The 24362-nt window shown below is 39.1% G+C and overlaps 1 long non-coding RNA gene across 1 annotated transcript; it reads right to left on the minus strand.

Moving 5' to 3' along the window:
• Positions 1 to 19947: 19947 nt before the first annotated feature.
• On the minus strand, positions 19948 to 24078 carry LOC110345553 (uncharacterized). The gene is made up of 3 exons (XR_002388955.2): positions 23779 to 24078; positions 22430 to 22500; positions 19948 to 20326 (listed from the first exon to the last, which is right to left on the minus strand). It is a non-coding gene; the product is annotated as an uncharacterized LOC110345553 (long non-coding RNA).
• Between the last annotated feature and the right edge of the window lie 284 nt (positions 24079 to 24362).

A 24362-nucleotide genomic window follows, 5' to 3' on the forward strand; every position in this document is an offset into this window, starting at 1 on the left:
GATCAAATCAGTCAAGATCACGGCCACTAGAGCTAGATGCCTGGACTTAACGCCTAGATGTGGTAAGGAGTTGCCGCGTGACCTTGGACAAGTCACCTTACCTTTCTGTACCCTCGTTCCCACGTCTATAAGATGGAGAAAATGAAAATAACTGTAACAGTGCTTATGTGAGTTTTCAATAAGTTAATGAGGCAGCAGATAGCGTGGGAGACATCCGGCCTATAGGCTCACAAAAGACAGGATGTCTCTGGCTCTTGGAGCCCACAAGTGCATCCTACTCTCACCATACTTCCTTAGCATCCTAACATGAGCCTAAAAAATATGCCCCTCCCCTATCATACTTCTCTGACCTCTTTTATGTGCTCTACCTGCCTCAGAGCAAGGTCAGCCCCTCAGTCATTAACAAATCGTTAGCACTGCAGTTCTGACTCCCCTGGAAGGCTCTGGCAGCCATGCTGGCTCCAACATTCCCAGATAAAGTCAAAAACTTCCCCTCCCAATGTGAAGGTGAAGATTCTCAACTAATTGGGCAGAGCCCAGTTAGTTACCACCCCGACTACTGGGGTGTTTCCCCAATTCTGGAACTCACTGCTGTTGCCCTTACCATTTCTGGCTCTTAAGGGTGCACTTTCATTACTGATAGTTGCCACCTCTGAGCTCTCCAAAGTGCACTTTAATCTCAAACTTAAAACAGACTGGGCCATTCTGAGTCAAACTCACTCCTAAGTCTTCTCATAGGCCCACTCTTGCTTTGTGGAATGTACTTTCCTCTAATAGATATCTCTGCCTTTCTTAGTAGTTTTGTGTGTCCTGCTCAATTCTTTATTCAGGGTGCAAAGAGCCATTGTCTCAGGTAAGACAAAGACACCTGTCTAGTAACATTAATATATTACTTTAATGTTCTTATGGAAGTACTATAATAAGTGCTTCTGGGAAAGTAATAAAAAGGAATGGAAATAAAGATATATTTTAATACTACTTCACTTTATTTCTAGTTTTTAGAGAATGCTACTCTTTGAGGCAGCAGTCTAATGCAAACTTTAAGTGTGCATCACACTAGAAAATTTGTCAATTTGTCGGGCATTTTTCATGTTCATTTCTACCAAATAAACAAGCTGCCTAAGATTCTATCACCAACTGCTCAGGCTTCATTAATAACGAAGGCATGAACATATATTAAAGATTGCTTCTGTGTTACATGAAAGATTAATCAATATTATGATACAGCAGTCACCAAAACAAAGAGCTCAGGCTGCTGAGAACAGCTGAGCATCTTAATTGCCTTTGAAGGCCTTGAGCTTGTTTTTATCTGGGGAATTATGTGCCCAAGATGTGGCTCTCGATATTAGAAAGCAAAGGACTAAGGATGAAGCTCATGTGGTCATTCTTGGGTAGACACCAAGCTCAGAGATGAATACAAAGGTGGCAAGCCTGTGATATGGTCACTGCTACACTATTTTTAATTCATGTAAAAATGGGTTTTCAGTCACCTCATGCCTCTGAATTTCAATGCCAATTTTCTATGTATATCACTATTTACTGAACTCTTGCTCTGAGGCAGATACTAGGGCATGTGCTTTCCCTACTTCTTAAGTAAATTTTATAACAATCCTCATTTCATAGATGAGATGACAGAGGCTTGAAGACATTAACTATGTTGTCACTTACACGTCAAAAAGTGAGAAGGTCACCAGGCCTGAAAGGCAAGAGATCTGGCCTGGAAACTGTTCTTAATTGGTACACACACAATATTCCATAAATCCTCTGCTACTCTCAGCCAATAATAAACACATTTCAAGTGGCAGTCACTGAACTAGATCTAAAAGCATAGAACAATATATAAAGCCATATCCTCAACCCATGAACTCCACTGATCCAATTGGGCTTCCATGACAGAAAGGAAATTTATGCACATGTTTTTCCTATCTACGCTTAACTCTGACCCTGATTCAATGGAGACATCCAGCCTCTTTTGAACTCCTATATAACTTAAGAAATTATAGCAATTTAGAAAATGAAGTACCCTTCAATATTATCTAGCCCAGCAGTTCTTTTACAAAGCAGTAATATTTACATAGAGTTTTCCAACTACTATACTAAAAGATCTAATTCATTATCTTATTTTATTTTCCCAAAACCCTAACAGACAGACAGTATCATGATCCCTACCCCACAGAAAAAAATACATTGAACCAGAGAAGTCAAGTGATTTTTCACAAGGTCATACAGCTAATATTCATGTGCATAAAATATATATTAATATATAAAATAACAGTATCTGATATAATATACTTATCAATGAAATGTCATATTAATATATTAGCTATATATTATAATATACTGATATTTTATATATTAGTATGAGATAAGGTATAATTCAGTTGATTCTAAGTCTAGAATATCAATTTTTAGCTACAAATCTCCTGTCTTAAGCACACACACAAAAAGCTGGCTTGTCCAGGATAAAATAATGAGTGATAGATTGATGCCAAGATGATTTCTTCTGACTGGAATCTGTGGCTGTCCCATACCTTCCTACCTTTAAATGAAGAGCACCCATAGCCTGTATAATTCAGAAAACATAATTTAAAAGGCGGCTGGGTCCTGCGGTGTACATCTGTAACCTCAGCACTCTGGAGCGCAGCTTTGAACCCAGCTAGGGAACTTAAGGCCTTAGCAAAACCCTGTCTCAAAAGAAAAAACTAAAAAATAATGGCCTGGAGGCGTAGCTCAATGTGAAGGCTCTTTGTTCACTCCACACACGGATAAAGGAACCGCAAATAAAAGAATTTTTAAATCCAGCCCAATTCTTTAGTGCATACTGCTCTTTAAACCTCATTAAAGAGAATTTTATGAACTAGATTTCTTCCTAATTTGATTAGCTTTAAAATTAGTTTGTTTTCCCTGTGTACATGCCAATTCTTGTCAGCAGAAAGATGTAGACTAAGAGCATGCCTAGTTAACTGTCCAGAAGATTCACACTGAGATTAAAAATTTTTTTTAAAAATTTGAAAACATGCTTTTACTCTAATTAAAAGAAAGTCTGAGAATTTAATCTTAATCTCTCACCCATATTTTTTACCTACTAGAGCTGTCACTTCATAACAGGGTAAAAGCCAAAAATTGTACTGGACACTTGATAAAAATGGCAAGGAAGACTTTACTGAACAGTCTTGTAATAGGGAGAGAGACCAGTGCAAAGGGGGAGAGAGATTGAACTCACCTTTGAACATGACCTGGGCAAGTGAGCATTTATAGCAAACTGAAAGGGAAAGGTTGGATAATTACTAACCTGGGTAGGAAGAGAAACTTGATTAGAGAAAGCATGGAAGAAAACAAGGATAGGAAGGATCAACTGTCTCAGCAGGATTCTTTGCTAAAACCAGACTTGGCAGGCCAAAGACGGAGCCCATGGGGAAGGCATGATGAAACAGGGCTCCAAGGAGGCTAATTTGATGACAGAGGGACTCCTTGTCGGTGGTGAGCCATGGTGTTGAGGATGACCACAGGAGGCAGGCAGAGAAACTCCTTCCCAGGCTTACACAGTGCCAGGCCCTGATGTACGATGTTCAGAAAGTTGGAGTTTATCTGAAATTGTCCTCTCCAAACTCTTCTCAACTCATTTCCCTTAGAAGTCATCCATGGGCATCTTTTTCTATCACACTTCTCCTCAGAATTTGTATTAGTCAGGATTCTAACAGAGAAACAGAACCATCAGGATGGATGGATAGACAGATGGACAGATAATTTATCACAAGGAATAGGTTTATATGATTACGAAGGCTGAGAAGTTTTAAGATCTGCAGCCTGCAAGCTGAAGACCCAGGCAACCCCATATCGAAATTCCAATTTAAATCTGAAGGCCTGAAAACCAGAAAAGATGATGGGATAAGTTCCAGTCCCACGGCAGAAGACAAATGTTCTAGCTCAAACAGTTAGGAAGGTGAAGTTCTCTCTTACTCAGCCTTTGTGTTCTATTCTAGTCTTCGACTGATTAGATGAGGTCCATCCACATTAGGGAAGGCCATCTGCTTTATTCAGCCTGCCTATTCAAATGTGTTCACATGCTAATCCTGTTTCGTCTAGTATTCCATTTTCAGAACAGCACATAACAGTGGAACATAATAAGAATTTTTCTCTTCAAATTCTTTTTCTTTGAATTTTTCTAGGTAACATATGTGAATTTCATTAAAAAATTCAAAAAATCGCAAGCTTCAGCATAAATGGTTTCATTTAATTTAGGCTCACTCTCACAGACACACCCAGAAAAATGTCTTATCAAATATCTGTGTACTCCATGGTCAAGGTGACACGTAAAGTGACTGTGTGAAAATTGACACAAATCCATCACAGGATTCGTGTCTACTTTTACACAATCATTTCTGTGGCCCCTTGAATGCTCTAGAAGTTTTATTTCTTTCCTAGAGAATTAGTATGATTCATTCTTTATATAAATAGGGTCCTGTATTAGTCGCTTCCCCATTACACAAACAAAATCTCAACATTCAAAATTTAAACGAGGAGTTTTTTTGACTCATGGTTTCAGAGGGACCAGTCCATGGCTAGTTGGTTGGTTGCAAGGTAGAAATGACATGGTAGAAGGACATGGTGAAGGAAAGCTGCTTAACCCATGGCAGCCAGGAAGCAGAGGGCAAAGGGAGGAGCTGAAGACAGAATATAACCTTTCAGGTCACACCAGCCCCCGGTGACCTGCCGCCTCCAACCAGGCCCCAGCAGAGCAATCAGCTAGGAAATCAGCCACAATCAGTATGGCACCTCCATGATCCAATCATATTCCAAAACCATACCTCTGAACACATGAGATTTCTAGAGAATATTTTAGATCTAAACAATAACCATATTACTTTCCACCACTAACCTCTGGCACGGTCACTAGAATCACTCTTTATGAGAGGGTTTGTTTTGGTTTTTTTCAGTACTAGGAAATGAATCCAGAGCCTTTATATTGAGCCCTTTTAAATTTATTTTTATTTTTTATTTTTCTGACAGATTCTCACTAAGCTGCCCAGGCAAGACTGAATTTGCAATCCTCCTGTCTCAAGCCTCTAAAGTGTTGGGGTCACAGGCATGTGTCACCATGCCTAGTTGTGACAGTTAATCTTGACTGTCCACTTGACTGGATTACAAGATGCTAAGAGGCAACTGGATTGTGAGGGCATCCACCTCATCAATGGATCAACCCACTGATGTGTTCACACTGAATGGATATTAGAAAGTGGGGCCCAGCTGGAGGGAGTAGGGCAGAGAGTGAGACTTTTCTCGGGCTCTTTCCTGCTTTGTTTCCTGGGTGCCATCATATTGTTGCAGCAATTTGGGAAAGAAATACACGGAGACACAGAATTCGGATAAAATAATAAAATTTCTTCACGAGAGCAGGTGGGAACGAAAGAAACAGGTCTGGTTAGTATCTATGCCCTTTGTCCAGCATTTCCCTTTTTATATCCTTTTTAGCCATTATCTCATCCCTAGTGGTCTTTGATGTGTAAATACAATTCCAGTTCCTATTTACAAGTCACAGACAGGAGATAGGCACACATACATTGTAAATTCACCCTGGCATGGTAACTTTGTTAGGTTAATGAAGTTACTGGTTAAAGAGTCAGATAACCCTCACCTTAAACAAGGAGTTACAGGAAAAGCAACTCTTAAAAGAACACATTACTTATTTTGCTTCTACAACTACCTTAATATTCAATCTATTAAGTTATCTAAAACTTTTCTCTCTTAAGATAAGTAGCTTTTCTTCCACCATGCCCCACTTCTGTGGTGTTTCTGCCTTGGAGCCAGCTGACCATGGACTGAAATTGTGAGCCAACATAAACCTTTTCTCCTCTAAGTTTAAATTGTCAGGTATCTGCTCATAGCAATGTTACTACTATTTTAAATTAAAAATACACATGCTTCTCAATTTACAATGGTTTTATATCCTAATAAACCCATTCCAAATGAAAAACACCAGAAGTAAAAGATGCATTTAATATACCTAATCTATGGAACATCATAGCTTAGCAACACAGAACACTGTAGGGTATCAGCTGTTCACCCATGTGATCAAGTGAGTGACTAGGAGTTCCAGTTCACTGCTTCTGCTCATGAGAGTACACCATGCCTTATATCAATAGCCTGACAAAAGATCAAAATTCAGATTATGACCTCTACTGAGTACATATCAGTTTTGCAACATTATAAGGGTAAAAAACTGTAAGTCAAACCACAAAACAACAGGGACCATCTGGAGCTGTAAGTTATTAATGCTTGTGTCATAATTTATGGGTTTACTTAATAGAAGGAAGTCAATATGCTATAGCAGAAGCCATGGTTTTTACATGTTTGATTTAATGTAGATCTGTTGAGATCATGGTTCACAGTGTTTGAAAACATTATTTTTTTGCAGTACTAGGTAGTGAACTCAGGTCCCTGCACATACTAGGCAAAGGGATGTACTACAGAACTGCATCCCCAAGCCTAAAGACATTTTTGATTGTCTTCTGGTATCTCATGGCTAGAGGTCAGAGATGCTGTTCAACATCATGTACCTAACAATGTCCAGGATAGTAAGCACGCCAATGACAAATAATTAGCCAACCTCAAAAATCAATAATGCTGAGATTAAGATATGGGTCAATAGGAAAGAGGGTTGGACCCCATTATAATAGCATTTGATTGATTATTGAAACAATACCTAAAATAGAGACTTTAAAGAGTATACCAAATGGCCTGTCTTGGTGTTACGGTTTGTGTCTAGATGTCACCCCAAAGCCTCATGAGGTCCCAGGGCTTCTTCAGAGGTGGCTGAATCTAGAGTGTGTGATGCTGGAATTCAGGACATGTGATTACCACACCAGTCCACTGATTGGGTTGGCACTGCCCTAATCCCAGCAGTCTCCATAAAATAAAAGGGGCAGAAAGACACTGCTAAGCTTCCCTTGCTGCTCTTGCTACCTTGTGGGCACCATGAACTGTTCCTCCTGTGCATCACCCCTCTGCCAAGTGCCACTCTGCCTTGGAGCCAGCTGATTATGGACTGAAACCTCTACAAACTGTGAACTAAGTGAAATCTTTCCTCTTTAACTTTGAGTGTCGGGTATTTTGTCTCACCAAGGAGAGAAAAGTAACTAACACACTTGGAAAACACAGAAGCCAAGTCTTAGGACTTGTGCAGTGTTCCTGAGGTACTTCAGCTGCTCCACACAGAAAAAGGACTGAAACCCACGTCTACTACCTGGGCAAGAAATATGCTGGTTACTTGGATCGCAAAATAGAAATGATTAACTGATACTGCCACAGTAATTTTTCAAATGACAGAGAAACCATAACCGTATATCTGTACAATTTAGATCTGTGTTAAGGAGCTCCTGCCCACTCTCCCTCAGTGACCCCTGCCTTGTGTTATTCCTGTCATCAGGTAATCTCCTTCTCTTCGATGTGGGCCAGATGTACTGAGTTGCTAACAGACAGAACACAGCAGGAATGAGGGTTTATCACTTGCCAGATTAGGTGACAGAAAGGCTGGCTTCTCCCCTGGGCCTTCTTTCCCCCACCTCTTCCTCCCTCCCTCTTCTAGGGAGTTCTGTCTGGAGAAATCAGCTGGACACGAATTTGAAAGCAGACCCTCCCCTGGCCCAGTCCTGTGTGACCACACCCCCACACACATACACACACACCTTGAAGGCAGTCTTACTACAGACCAGGGGCCAACGTGTCCTAAAAGCCATGCTCGATTCTCAGCCCATAGAAACTGTGATATAATAAAGATGTGCTGTTTTAAGCCACTGAGTGTTGGTGTAATTTGTTAAATTACTGTTGTTATGGTAAAAATGTAATAATCTTGAAATAGTTTAAGAGGAACAGAAATAACTCAAGAATTACCATATATTTATAACCCAGAAATGTTCAAAGCATCTGGAGACCATCTAATTTAAAATTTAATTTAATTTAATTTAATTGGACCATCATTATAGAATGAACTCAAATGTCATTCAGCTTGGAAGTATGCTGGGTATATTTGCTACTAGTAAAACCATCTTAATTCATAGGTTTTTAACTTTCCGAACATGGTAGAAGAACTGTAAGTTAAAAAGGAAATGAAATCTGGTTGCCTGTAACTCCTTTTGTGCTTATTTATGTACTAGAAAAACATGCCATTTACAAAGTGAAAGAAATAGAAAAGAGTCTACAGCCATACCACCCTGAACGTGCTGGTCTCTGGTCTCAGAAGCTAAGCACAGTTGGGCCTGGTTGGTACTTGGATGGGAGAAATAGTACAAGATATAGTTGGTACTGTTTTAACTCACATCTAATATATTTGACGAGGAAATACTAAAGATTCCCTAGAGATACTGAAAAAATACTTTACTACCCCCAAGTGGACATATAAGTTATTTTTACAGAAATAAAATAGGACATTGGACTGTCACCAAAAAGGAGTATGTATGTGATAGTAATATGTCAGATTCAGGACCTCAGAGCTGGTCAGGACTTTGAACTTTAGAACTTCAAAATGGGGAACCAGTGACGTATTTTAAAATCCTCTACAATTTATTTTGTGCTTACCTATTTTTAATTGTGGAAATTAGCTGCCTACTAAGGCAGCTCATTCTCTTCTCGGACAGCTTCATTTGAGTTTTCTAGAAAGTCTCCCTTTGTCTTCTGAAACTCTGAAAACTACAAAAGATTTCTTGTGCCACCTACATCATTCTTAGGGTTAGTGATTTTCAATAACCGAGACACTATAACTTTGTAGACAGCGTATTCAAATAACCCAGGGAGCTGGATTTTAGCATCTGTAGAGCCTACCCATGCCCGAAATTCTTTAAACTATCGACTACCTTGTAGATCTTGACAATAAAAGAAGGGCCTACAATTGTTAAGACACATGAAATTCCCTAGTTCCAGTTTCTGAGGTCTCTGAGCATTCAGTTGACCAAAATTTCAAACTGAAATGTAGACCAACTCCTTATACGTGTTAGAGGTTTCCAAAGAAGATATGCAGCAGTTGGGAGTTTAACAAATGGCAGGCTTGTAAACCTGCTCAAACAGGACCTCTCAGGTGGAGTTCAGGGGTGAGAATCATTAAGAACTGCCAGGCAATTTTCATGCTCACTAAAAACTGAACATTATTAGATTAGGCCAATAATTGCATGAGTGTTTCTCCAAAGATTGGTCTCCCCTTGTATTCTGTGAATATAAAAGATACTGCAGTCAGAGGACACAGGCATATTGTAGGGAAAAACTCTATTGCACATCCTGTTGCAATACCAGGGCGGCATTGCTCATCCTTCTAACGTACTCATCACCCACGAAGAAGGAGGAGTTACGCATTAGACTGCTCAGATCTAGAACACTGACTGGACCATTATATTGGAGTGATCGTTGTGCCTTAAAAGCAAAAACAAGATCAAATCCTCCCCTGCACCCACTCAAAGGCTGCTGTTCTGTGTACACGTGGCTGTGACTGTTCTCTTTCCAACTCCTCTAAGTTCACATAGGACTTGTTCTGCACACCCGTTAGCTCTCTAGATTGGGTTTCAATGTGGTCATTTATCAAGAGCCCTACATCGGGGTATTGGACACTTAAGCAGCTATTAATAAAGTGATATTTTTATTCTCACTTCATTTTTTAAATAAGCATTACTTGCCCAGAGGTAGCTTCAGTTCAAGATTGGGACATTCTGTAGGATTCTGAACCATAACTTCCACCCTATTTACATTCTCATGCTTAAATGCACAATGAAGGTCACAATTCATAACATAACTGAGAGGGACAAATGAATCTTTAAAAACTAGATTTTTTAAAGAGAGGCTGTTTCTCCAAGCTTCCTCAGGCTAGGAGTACAACCACCATCCCCTGGGCTGAGAATTCACTACCATCAGCTCTCTGGGCCAAGACTTGAATACATCTATGTATAAATATTCCCTAGCTCTTGTTCTACCCCTCCTATAAATTGGAGTATTTCTGTACATTCAAAGAAGGGGGGGACTAGCTGCCATCCCCAATTTGGTCAAATTGTAAATAAACTAAATTTTCCCATTCTCATGGACTTTTCTCATACTTGGTTTCAATAACCCAGTAATCCAGACAGCCAAGGCCTAGGTCTTGGCCTGCCTGAGCCCCAGTGGGTAATAGTAAACATTTATTAAAGGCTCTGTGAAGATTTACAGTGAAGAAATTTGTTTAACCTAATTTAATTTGAATTTTTTCATCATGATGTTATCCTATGAGGTAACATTGCTGATAGCCCATTTTGGAAAATTTGAGAGTAAGGAGTCAAAAAACCTTCTATGAAGGGTCAGAGAGCACATATATTAAGCTTTTATAGGCATACACTGTCACTACTGGAGATTCCTGCAGTGGCTTTCAATCTCCTGCTCTGTACTATGAGGGAAAATGAGAAGAAAGACTTAGAGACAGAGTTAAAGAGACAGAGATATGGGGATCCAGGATGACTAGTGCTCATTTAAGCAAGGCTGAACAAGCAAAGGCCCTGAACACCCAGACCCATTGATATTTATTGGTGACATCATAGTTAGACTGAGGTAAAGGGGCTATGTGGAGGGACTGTGTGTAGTTGCTATGGATATGTTGCTTATGCTGGCAAGCCTTGTAAAGGAAGAGAAAAAGCACTCTTGAATTAGGAACATAACAGACAAAATATAGGTTGTGCTTAATAATTAATCTTGTCTTTTTAGTAAAGGAGGTTTTAACTTTGGGAACAGAATTTGGGTACGAGTCACTCTGATCTCAGCATGTAGGCTTTGGCCTGACTCCCTTCTCAAAACAAGACAATTGTGGGGTTTGCTCTTTACAGCCTGAGCTGCTTATAGCCTTCTTCGGACATAATCATTGGAGCAGTCCACCACAGTGAGAGCTATTCAGCACTGTCTCTGTGGTAGGAAAGCAGGCATCACAAACGCGTAACTAATGATCCTGGCTGTGTTCCAATAAAACTTTATCTACAAGAACAGCTGCAGGCCACATTTGGCCCATAGGTCATATTTAGTTTGCTTCCCCCTGGTGAGAATAAAGATAGACAAGTGATTCTTTCCCCCCCCCCCCCAGGTCTATAACTTGCTCTTTTTTTCAAAGTCATATTTTTTTGATGAGGAAAAATAAAGGAGCAAAAAAGCTGAAAGAATTGATTCATCTTTTTTACTTAAACCAATTAGTTTTTGCTTTGCTTTTAATTGTTTCGATTTCTATATTCCTTCCCCATGCTCTCCATCTTCAACCAACAGTTCTAGCCAAGACAACTAGCTTTCTGGAAAGTGCAATTCAAAAGCAGTGGGCAGAAACCCAAAATAGGAGAAAATAATGGCCAAGAAAGAATAGGTGACAGGAAGTGCAATCCTAAAAGGGAGAAGAGAACCTCTCCCCAGCCCCATCAATGCATTTCTACTGCCTTTCCCTTTATGCATCCCCCTGGAACCTTTATTTTTGGCAAGGTAGCTTGGTTGGTGCTTGGAGTTCATTTGGTTCCTCACCCACAGAGGAGTCACTGTCCTCCTGGGGTTAGAGAGAAGTTAATGGAGTAGAGAGAGAAGACAGCCGCAAGTTTCCATTTAGGACAAGAGTTAATGGCCAATGATTCTAAATAAGTCTATCATTTTGTCTCTTTTCCCCTGTATGTTATTCTTGAAAATAAAAATATTGCCATGAAAAAAATCGTTCATTTGCATCCCTACCCACAGATAGGCTTCTTTATAGTAGGAAAATTCCACTGAAGTCTATCTTCTCTTCCTCAACTTCCTCAGCTTCCACCCTTCTTGGAATTATTCCAATCAGCTTGTTCTGTCCACGGCCCCAGAGCTCAGCAATGACCTCAAGGTATAAATTTTCAATCATCTTTTTGCTCAATATCTTAGCACCATTGCCTTTTTTGATCCTGCCCCCCATTGAAACACTTTCCTGCATGGGCTCCCGGATACCCCACTTGCCTGGACACTTCTCAAACACTTGTGCACTACTGCTCTAACAGATGCCACCTTCTTTTCTCATTTGCTCTATCAAATAGCTTTGTAACTGCTTTTCTTGATTACACTTTTGCCTCCAACCAAATTATCTTGTACACAGGAGTCAGTGATAGTTAATTTGATACTTGAGACCTTCTTAATCTGATCAAAATCTAGTAATGCCATGTCAACATACTGAGAATCAAACCCAAACCCACTTCACAGCCTATAGAGGCTCTATATTAAACAAGGTGGCAACAACTTTCTCACCTCCCCCCATCCCACCCCACACTAGTTGCACTACCTTTTTTCTAGCTCATTCCCATACCCTGGCCTTTCTATGTACTGGCTGGTTTTCCAGGAATTGGCTCCTCCCAGGTGTCTGGATGGCTTGGCACTTCATTCCATATAGACCTGTATTTAAGCATCATATATCAGAAAAGCTTTCTGTGACCAAGATTTTTTCAATTAATTTCTCCCTCTTCACTGTCTATCCCCCTTCTCCTGGTTTAACTCTCTGTAAAGTGCTGATCACTTCTTAGATATTATATGCTTATGTGTTTGTTGTTCTGTCTTCCCTAGTAGAAAATAAACCCCATGAGGGCTATATAGGACTATATCCCCATTACCTAGAACACTTCTTAGAACATAGAGACTCAGTAAGTATGCATTGAGTAGGATGAATACTGGGATATAAAACACATATAAAGCATAATACTTGGTATTAAGGATCCATAAATCTAATTCAAATTATGAGGAAAAAAACAAAGCAGAGGCTTGCATAAAACTGCAAAGGTACAAGGTAAAGTGCCTGGTATAAAAAAGAGCTAAGTAAAACTTTATGAGAGCTTGGTTGAGTTAGAAATTACCCCCAACTAGAGGGAAGATTTATAAGGCAGATGACATTAGAAAATGCCTAGTATTTTGTTTAAAAGAAGTAACAGCTGGGCCAGGCATTTAGCTCGGTGGTTCCAGCACCTGCCTTGCAAAGGCAAGATCCTGAATTCAATCCCTGGTACCACAAAAAAAAAAAAAAAAAAAAAAATTAAAAGAAGAAGTAACAGCTGACAAATGCTAAAGGAGTAAGGAAGCACGTTCATTCATTCATTCATTTAATGAACATATTTATTGATTATTTATTATGAGCCTGCTAGGCTTTGTTCCAAATGGGGACTTAGGAATGAATAAGATAGAGAAGATACAAATTACAGCCACAATAATTTCACCTTATAGTGGGAAGAATTGGACGATATGAAAATAAACAAAAATGTACCAATTTCAGATCATGAAATGAGTAGGGTTATAATAACACATTGAGGGGTTGGAGGACTGAAGCAGGGACAGAGACCCTGCCTGGAACATACATGATGCAGGCATTTTCTCAAGGAAGTCCTAGGATCTGAAGGGTGAGAAGAAGCCAGCTTTGCACACAAATGAAGAAAATGCATGCCAAGCCAGGGATGCTAGCTACTCATCCTGTAAGAAAGCAAACACTCATTACTGATGCTTGCAGACAGTTTCTGGTTTTCCACCTCCAAGGCATGTGTAGAATTGCACATCATTGTTCTTGTATTAGGTAAAGCCCTGTGATTAATTTCACCCTCCAAATTGTAGTGGAGGTAATGTGTATCACTTAGTTGCTGATGGAAGATGTGCCAGAGTTACGTGTTCCCTCGGGAAAAACAACTAACAATGTTTATAGGATGGGTGGATATGTCAAGTCCTGAGAGAATGAAATAAGTGGAGCCCCTCTGTGTTCCATAATGGACAAAAAATGACACTTGAGTACTTTTTTCCCCATGAACACCTGTTTTCTTTCTCTTGGGTAGATATCTAGGAATGGAATTGCAATTGCTGGATCATATGGTAACTGTGTTTAACATTTTAAGAAACTCCTAAGCTGTTTTCCAAAGTGATTGCACCATGATAAATTCCCACCAGCATTCTATGGAGATTCCAATTTATCCACACCTTTACCAATAACTGCCTTTGTTTGTCTTTTGGATTACAGGCATTCCTATAATCAAGTCTGAATTGGTGTTTCTTTGCAGTTTGGGGTAGCACTTCCCTAATGAGTAATGACCATATGATTTTATGTAGAGTAGCCAAGCATGGTTGCAAGAAAACCACTGAAGTGGCTCTTTCAAAAGTCCAGACAATAAATGATGGACACAGGTTAACAGCACAGAGGGTGTGAACCATGGACTCCCATACAGCAGGAAGAGCCTGCCCAAACACTGCTATAGAAGACCTGACCAAACGTTAGCCTGGCCAACACCTGCACTAGGCCAAGTCGGTTACACACTGTGCTGCCAAACCACAAAAACATACTAACTCAACTCATGTCATTAAAACCTTTACAGAATGTTTCCACTTACCACCTGATACAATTTTCCATTTCCCACAATTTTCCATAGCCCCCTATTCCCTTCTTGTGTACCCCTTTCACTCGTTTGATTTTTCATATCCTTATAGGTACCAACACACTTTTTGTTTTTTAAATTTTCACTTTACCATCATCCCTTTATTTCCTCTGTATCCCCTTTTAAAAATTCTGTCATGTTTGTATTAGTTGTAATGAATCATCATTCACTCTCTCCAACTGGATTAATCCAAAAAAAATCAGTCTTACAAACTTTAGCAAGTATCTGATGTTATTTCTTCTTGACAAGAAAAGAAGATAAATTTCAGAAATAGAATGTAAACTCATACTGAATAAGTACATACAGGGATAAACAGAAAAAAAAATCAAGACAGGCACCTGCATAGCTGGGTAGATAAGGATAACATTTACTGAGAGGAGAAAGTATGGGGTGGGGGGGGCGCAATGTTAAATTTTAAATCTCTTTTGAAAATGTAAACTTGACATACGTATAATATATTCCATGAGACATAATACAGTCATTGTATGTCTAAATGTGGAACATAGGAAAGAATACAGTAGGTGATTATAAATGTGACAGTTGCTCCCAGTGGCAAAGAGCAGAGCTTCCCCCAGAGCAGAGGAGATGAACCTTTTAGGCTGTCATACCACAACCCCCAGCACTGAGAAGCAGAGAAGAGAGAGTGCAGATGACATAAAAAAAACTCTTCACAGAAGTGATGGCAGGAAACTTCCCAAGGAGGGGAAAAGAACTTGACATACAGATAAGTGAGGCATATAGGAGTCCAAATAGCCTTGATCAAAAAAAATCCACACATAGCCATATAATAGTTACGATTCCAGAAGCCCAACAGAAGAACAAAATTCTACAAGCAGTTAGAGAAAAGAAACAAATCACATACAAAGGAAAGCCCATCACAATCACAGCAGACTTTTCAATACAAACCCTCAAGGCAAGAAGAGCTTGGAGTGACATATTCCAAGTTCTAAAGTAAAACAACCTCCAACCCAGACTGATGTACCCTGCAAAACTATCTTTCTAAATGGATGGAGAAATAAGATACTTTCATGATAAACAGCACCTCAGGAAATTCATGAATACCAAACCACCACTCCAAAAATTTTAGACAATATGCTAAGAAAAGACAGTGAGGATCACAACCCCAGGAAGCCCAACAGAATGAATCCATTGGGCATGACAAAGGGGGAGAATCCAACAAAAAAAAAAGTCATGACGATGATGTCAGCACATATCAGTTATAACCATCAATATTAATGGTCTCAATTCACCAATCAAAAGAAATAGAGAGGCAAAATGGGTCAAGAAGCAAGATCCAACAATATGCTGCATACAAGAAACACACTTAATTCAACAAGAAACTCATAGACTGAAAGTTGAAGGGTGGAAAACAATACTCCATGCAACAGGACCCCCCAAAAAGCAGGAGTAGCTATCCTCCTTACACACCAAGTGGATTTCAAACCCACACTGATTGAGACAAAGACGGACACTACATCCCTGTAAAGGGAACAATGCATGAGGAAGAGATGACAATCATAAATATCTATGCACCAACCACTAGCGCACCCAACGATATAAAAAAAATACTGACAGACATGAAAAATCAAATAAGCACTAATACAACAGTAGTGGGGGACCTCAATACCCAATGTCACAAATAGATAGATCAACTAGACAAAATATAAGCAACAAAATACTAGATCTCAATCAAACTCTTGAACAAATGAACTTAACAGATGTTTACAAAGTGTTCCACCCCACAAAATCAGAATACACATTCTTTTCAGATGCACATGGGTCCTTCTACAAAGTACACCACATACTCACTCATAGAACATATTTCAGTGAGTGCAAAGGAATTGAGGTTTTACCCTGTATATTATCAGACCATGGTGCATTGAAATTGGAGATCAATAGCGAAACAAACTGCAAGATTTTCACAAACACATGGAAAATGAACAACACACTTCTGAATAATCAATGGGTCACAGAGGAAATTAAAGAAGAAATCAGACAGTTCCTACAATTAAATGACAATGACAATACAACATATTGCAATCTATGGGACACAATGAAAGTAGTCTTATGAGGGAAAATTAGCAGTGAATACTCATATAAAGAAAACAGAGTGAGCCCAATTAAACAACCTGATGCTGAACCTCAAGCTTCTAGAAAAAGAGCAGGACAAACCCAAAGCTCATACAAGGGAGAACATTATAAAGATCAGAGCAGAAATCAATTCAACGGAGACTAAGAGAATGATACAAAAAAATCAATGAAGCCAAGAGTTGGTTCTTTGAAAGAATCAACAAAATTGACAAACCCTTAGCCAACCTTATCAGAAAAGGAAAGAAAAGGCCCAAATCCATGCAATTAGGAAGGAAAAGGGTGAAATTACAAGGGACCCAGCAGAAATCCAGGGGATCATCAATACCTACTTTGAGAACCTATACACAAATAAGATGGACAACACAGAAGAAATGGACAGATTCCTAGATAAATATGAATTACCAAAATTGAACAAAGAAGACTTAAAAATTCTAAACAACCCAATATCAATCAATGAAATTGAAAATGTAATTAAAAACTTACCAACTAAGAAAAGCCCGGGTCCTGATGGCTTCACTGCTGAATTCTACAAGACATTTAGAGAGGAACTGCTGCCACTACTGTTTAAACTCTTCAGTGAAATTGAAAAGGAAGCAATACTCCCAAATTCATTCCTGGAAGCAAGCATCACCTTGATCCCCAAAGCAGAGAAAGACCCACCCGAAAAAGAGAACTATAGGCCAATCTCACTCATGAACATAGATGCAAAAATCCTTAATAAGATACTGGCAAATAGAATACAGAAGATCACCCAGAACATCATATACCCTGACCAAGTGAGATTCATCCCAGGGATGCAGGGATGGTTCAACATATGCAAACCAATCAATGTAATACACTATATCAATAGAGTCAAGGACAAAACCAAGTAATCATCTCAATAGATGCAGAAAAAGCATTTGACAAATATCCAACATGCATTTATGATGAAAACCCTCCAAAAAATTGGAATATACAGTCTCTATCTCAGTCTAATAAAAGCCATCTATGAAAAACTAACAGCCAATACCATACTAAATGGTCAAACACTGAAATCCTTCACACTAAAATCAGGAACAAGACAAGGATGTCCACTATCATCGCTCCTGTTCAATATAGTTCTGGAAACATTAGCCATGGCAATTAGACAAGAGAAAGAAATAAAAGGAATAAAGATAGGAAATGAAGAAGTCAAATTGTCATTATTTGCAGATGACATGATACTCTATACAGAAGACCCCAAAAACGCTGCCCAAACTCTTCGAGACTTAATAAAAAAATTCAGTAAAATAGCTGGATACAAGATCAACACACAAAAATCAATAGTTTTCCTCTACACAAACAACAGACTCACTAAGAGAGAAATAGAGCAAACAATTCCTTTCACAATCATACCCAAAAAACTGAAATACCTAGGAATCAACCTAACAAAAGAAATCAAAGACCTCTTCTCTGAAAAGTATTGCAGTATGAAAAGAGATTGAAGACGATATTAGAAAACGGAAAGGCATCCCCTGCTCCTAGGTAGGAAAGATCAACATGGTGAACATGGCCATACTTCCAAAACTGCTATATAGATTCAATGCAATCCCAATTGAAATCCCAGCAGCATACTTCATGGACCTTGAGAAAACAATCCAAAAATTCATTTGGAACAAGAAGAGACCCAGAATAGCAAAAGCAATTCTAGGCAACAGAGACATGGCAGGGCGTATCAAAACTCCCAACTTGAAACTATACTACAAAGCTACTCGGGGGCACAATTAACAATGTCTGGAGGCATTTCTGGCTGTCACAACCTGATGGGAGGAAAAGCAGTACTGCTCACATTTAGTGGGCAAATGCTGCCGTGGATGATGTTAAACATCTCACAATGCACACGACAGCGCTCCTCAGTCAAGAATTGTAGGAACCAAAATGTCAATAGTACCAAGGTTGAGTGTTCCGTTACAGCGTGGAGGTTGTGCCTATTCCCATCGGTGGCCCATTCCCTAATCTTTCCCCCTGCACCCACTTATGTTTCTGACATTTGTTTTCCTTCTTGGGTGGCGATAGAAAAGGCATCTGCAATCACTAAGGTATTCAATTAATTATCCAATGCATAAAATTAAGGTAATTAAAAAGGAAGAATTGGGTTAATCCTTCTCAATTGGCCACACTCTAGTTATCCTGCAAGTAAGCTGTTAGTCTAACTCTGGAGCCTTCCTGGGCTCTGAGAAATACCCTGAGGTATTTTTTCTCTTTTCTCACATGTTTGCAGTTTGCCAAAGGACTTCCAATGAGACTTCTCTGTTGAGTATCCAAAACCTGGGAGGCCAGTTCTGAATAACATGCTTCACGTCCTAGGACCTTTCCTTGAAGTTAGTGTCACAGTGGGCATTTATTTTCAAGTTCAGGCCCTGGTGCCAGCTCTGCCACTACCTCATGGTGCCACACTGCAAAGGTCATTATTCCTCTCTGGATTTAATTCACTGCTCATAGAATGCAAAAAGAGGGTGAGTAGGTCATTTCCAAAGGCAGGATATTAAGACTATCAGAATCATCTTGGTAGGCATCAGAGGATTCAGAAATGAAAAAGGTAGCTCCAATATGGTCTTCTAGGACTGATACTCCAGTGCTAGCAAGACAGGTACTACTCCCCTAACAATGAAATATAACAATGCATACAGAGGGGCTGTTATACTTAATCACAAGAGATTATAGAGAATCACCACATCCTGAGCCAAATTTGAGCCCTTTATTTCCAGCGGTCGAGAGCGAGTTTAAGCTCGAAACACTCTTGACAATGAAAGCACCTTGTGGGTTTAAGTGGCTCTTTTAGTTGGAAAGGGTTCACACAAGTCGAATTTCACAGTAGCAGAACTTTGCTGAATTAGTAGGGGTCACGGGGGGTTTCACACAGTTTAGTTGAAACAAAATATCACACAGCTGTAGAGTATCCTGTTTGCAAGGTTGTAAAGATAACATACAGTTGCAGACTGCTCTACTAAACAGGATGTGGTGGTCTGTCATGTAGTAACCAAGAGGACTCCCAAGGGAGAAAGGGGGCGGTAACCACCCAGAATCATTCAACTTTACACAAATGGAGTCAGGTTGGCCATCACAGGGCATCATACTACCAGAGCCTTGCTACTTGTGGTTCTTGACAGTCTTTATGCTCTTCACCTGAGAGCTTATTTGAAAGGAAGACCATGGCTTCCCCAGCCAAGACTTAATGAATCAGAGTCTGCTTGCAGCATGATCCTCCCGCTGACTTGTACATGCCTTGAAGTCTGTAAAGCCGGCTTGGGAGGGCCTACAGCTGCTCTTAATAAGGATGACACAGTAATAAAAGATTAAAAGATTGGCTTGGGCCAGGTCAACAGTTTAGGCTTCCTTCTGCAAACATTTGAAGACAGTGTAAAGTATTTATACAGTGTTCTAATCCAGCGAGTTGGAACTATAGAGATGCGCCACACTCTGAGTCAAATTTCAGTCTGTTTATTCAAAGCCAGCAACAGGGAGGGGACTAGTGCCCGGAAAGAACTCTCAACACTGATGAGTGGTTTGGTTTCTCCTTTTAAACTATGCTTTCACTTGGGGAGTGCTCAAGGGGAGAGCAAGTGGAATTTTACAGAAGCAGAACCATGCCAGGTTAGTGCCAGATTAGTAGGGGGCAAGAGGAAGTTTCACATTTTTGGTGAGCTACAGAAAAACATCTTGCAGCTGCAGCAAATTTTTCTGCCAAACAGGATGTGGTTTTTAGGTGCTTTGTCCAAGCACAAATACTTTGTCCCCCACAAGCACACAATGGTGGTAAGGCTCAAGATGGAGTCAGGTTGGCTATCGGAGTAGTAGAATATAATCAAAACTGTGTGGACAAACTATAGAACAGAAAAGAGAAAAGGAGATAGTTACTAGGCTATTAGTACAGTGCAGGACATGAGACATGAAGATAGAGAAAATAATAAAATAATTCGATCTAATGCTGCTTTTGTATTTCAATAGCATGCTGACAAAAACCACAGCATTTTCTTATGATTTCAGAATCTGTCTTTTAGCCTCTTAGAAACTTAACTTCACAGAGAGATTCTAAGTTCTTTCCAAAGTGCAAATGTAAGAATCCTAAATGATGACCACGTGTAAAATAGTATATACATTTTGCATATACATATAAGGCTTGTCATCAGCCATGTCCAGATAATACATTTTCATCATCCATCCAAATTAACTGTCAAAAGAATCAAGTTTTAAAAAACAACCACTATGTACTGGGAAAGATGAATAAATAAAAGCATATAAGAAAGCCACTTCTTCTGAGATTTTTCTTTTCATCAGATAATTGAGAGTTTAGGTTAATTTCTTGAGGGCCCTTTAGTTCTGATATCTTTAACCCAGTCTCCTAGCAATGCCATTCATTGAATAAATGCATCCTGAGCACAGATGGTGGCAGTGAGGGCTGTCCAGGCACAGGGACATGATGCTGAGTCAAAGGAAACATGTTTCATAGAGCCCCACATCTCCCCAGGATTCCTCTGGGTAGACGAATCCAAAACTGCAAAGAAATGCCCTGAATTTTTCAAAGCTTAACTTTGAAAACATGGTAGAGAAGGTAGGTTGGCTTCTTGCAACTCCCTTACAAACAGAAACATATTCTCTCATAGTTCTAGAGGCCAGAAGTCCACCATGAAAGTCTTGGTCTGGCTCTGCTCCCTCCAAAGCCTTTAGTGGACAATCCTTTTTTATCTTCTCCAGCACCTATTGGCCCCACATGTTCTTTGGCTTCTGACATATAATTATGGTCTGGCTCCATCTTCACAAGGCTATTTTCTCCTCATATCTTCTGCTTTCCTCTGATGTGGACATTTTCATTAGTTTTAGAAGCTAACAAATAATCTAATATGATCTCATATCAGCAAAGACACTTTTTCCAAATTATGTCAAATTCAAAATTCAAAATTGTTAAACCCAAATATATCTTTTGGGGATCTACTATTCAATGCCCTGCAGAAGGGATGGCCACAAAATGATTAGGTATTGTGAATCTGGATAAATAAATAAAACTAACATTCCATCTACAGAACCAGCTATATCTACAGAACTAGCTACATTTAGATGTAGCTAAAGCCTCATGCAGTCACATTTAGGGCTTTTAGGAGGCAACTGGATCATGGGGGGATGGTACTCATCAGTGGACTAATCCACTGAATGTGACGTGGGGAGATAATGCCTGATTGGAGGAGGTAGGTCACTGGGGCATGACCTGAAAGGGTGTGTCTCCTTCTGTCTTCCCTTGGTCTCTCTCACTGTTTCCTGCATCCATGCCATGAACTGTTTCTCCTCTCCCATGCCCCTCTGCCATGCTGCCGTGCTGCCTCGGACCCAGCCAACGAGAGACTGAAACCTTTACAAAATGTGAGCCAAAATAAACCTTTCCTCCTTAGAGTTGTGGGTGTCAGGTATTGTCTCTCAGTGACTAGAAAATAACTAAGACACAGCCATTTCAACTGTGTTCAAGTTTCTCCCCAGTTAAGTGAAATGACATCAACCAAGTAGATGACTGAGGTATCCCAAAGCCACATACTTTGTCATCTGTATCATCTACTTAGTCTGGGAACCTTAAGGATGACATCGGTGAACTTTTAGAAGCGTTTGAATAAGCTGGTGGAGCTTCAGAAGAAAAGAAGCATTTAATTAAGACAACAATTATAGGGCCGAGATTTAGCTCAGTGGTTTTGCCGCCTGCTGTGCAAGCACAAGGACCAGAGTTCGATCCCCGGTACCAAAAAAAAACAAAACAGGACAATTATGTTAACCCTCTTAGAGAAAGCCTCTTAGAATCAGTCATTAATACAGCTTTAAGTGACTACAGAAATAAAACAAAGCTTCATTACTCACAGGGTTGTGAAGAGAGTCTGGGAAACTAATTTTGAAGAGAACGAAAGTTCGGTTTGAGGTTGAAGGGCCTTGATTTTTATTTTACTGACCTTTACAGTTTTCAATGAAAATCCCTCCAAATTCATTATGCTTATTGGATGAGTGTTGTTGGGCACTGGAGCTGTGGGATAATAAGAATTATGGTGTTATTATTATCCTTAGTATTAAATCACATGATGCAATCTCATCAGAATATGAAGAAAATTATATAATATATAATCACCATTAATCACTTAATATGAGCAATCAAGTTGAATGAAAAGCTGTTCACCTACTGTGATGTACTCAAATCTTTTAAGCCAGATAATATATACTTTTTGCTTGTATGAGTTTTTATGCTACCTGCAAGATTTATCTGAGATACATGTGAAGAATCTAACTGTAGCACAAATGTATGAAGCAACCTCATTGAATAGGATAAGATAAGCCTACTGTTGGAAATCAGTGCAATCTATGAGATCAAAAGCAAAAGAAATTTTATATAAACATTGTGCTCTGATAAAGTCTTTTCCCAAGGGGGTCCAAATCAACTGTGAAATCATGTGTACTGGCATTGAAAAAATAAGTAATTGAATGACACATCGTAGGAACCAGGTTTTTCTTGTTGAAATTGGAAACTAGAAATAAGCAAGGATAGGAGGCTAGAATGATTCGTGTATTAATGGTTAACGTTGTAGACACTGGTGGAAAATAATATTTAGCTTAATAAAACTACAGATATAAAAATGTGTATAAATAAGTATACATACATTAGTTAGAATATACAAATATATTTCCTTGTCATGTCAACTGAGAGTTATTAGAAGCAAGGATATCTCAGTTGTAAAAGGCATATCAAGCTGCCCTGGATCTTAATTTCTATTATTATTCTTTTTAAAAAGTTTCCTTGGAAAGTGGCTGGTTCTGGGACTGGGGCTCTAACACACAATGTGACCCTAAAAGTCTGGAACATATTGTGTCAGAAAGAAGGGACATGCTAAAAACAAACAAATAAATCAGACAAAAACGACCAAATAAAGAAAGAAAAACTACAGTGATGAAGCTATGTCAAAGAACAATGGGAACATTATAAAAGCTTCCGATGGCCAAAGATGGTATAATTGGAGCAGTAAATTACAACTATATTAATCATAACCCAAACCATAAATCAAATATCTATGAGTCTATACTGGCATGAGGAAATGATTAAATAAATGGAGTAAATAAATTTCTTATACAAAGAAACTTCAAATAATTTTTTAAGATACTGTACTCTGCTTCAAGGAGATGGACTATAAGTCATTACATGTTAAGTATAAGATGCGTACAAGGATTTTTTTCCCAAAATTGTAGTATTTCAATGGGAAGTGAGAGTAAGTTTAAATGAAAATGTCTGATGAACGCTACTAAAGCTACTCACCAAGGTTAACAGTTCAATAGTGCGAAGGCATCTTCATATCATGAACTTTTGCTAAGGTGTAATGAGAAAAGCACTTTACTTATGTGAGTTTCCTCCAAAAAACTCTATAATCTCAGTCCAGCCATGAGAAAAACACCAGAAAAATTCTGCTAGAGGGGCATTTTACAAAATCCCTGACCAGTGCTCTTCAGACTTCTCAGGGTCACCTGCAAAAGGAAGGAGACAAGGCACCCTATAGTAAGGTGCCACACTAGCTGAGGTTCTGGAAATCTAAATCCAAATAAAGTATTAATTTCAGTTAATAATTATAATGTATCACTAACAGCTTATCAAATGTGACCAATATACCACAATAACACAAGATGTTAATAAAGGGGATACTGGGGCAGGGTGTATGAGAATCTTGTAGTATTTTCTAAATTTTTCTGTAAATCAAAAACTATTCCTATAGAAAACATTTATTTAAAGGCCAATCTATGCATGTTTATCCACTGTTTCCAAAACCTTTTTGACTATATAAACCTCTTTTGCTGATTTGTATATTACCCGCTAACACCCAGTTAAACTCATGTTTTGCAGAGTTC

Source organism: Heterocephalus glaber, unplaced genomic scaffold (assembly GCF_053883595.1).
Source record: "Heterocephalus glaber isolate CG9 unplaced genomic scaffold, H.glaber_assembly_v1.0 deba00001606, whole genome shotgun sequence".
Taxonomy (NCBI): Eukaryota; Metazoa; Chordata; class Mammalia; order Rodentia; family Bathyergidae; genus Heterocephalus; species Heterocephalus glaber.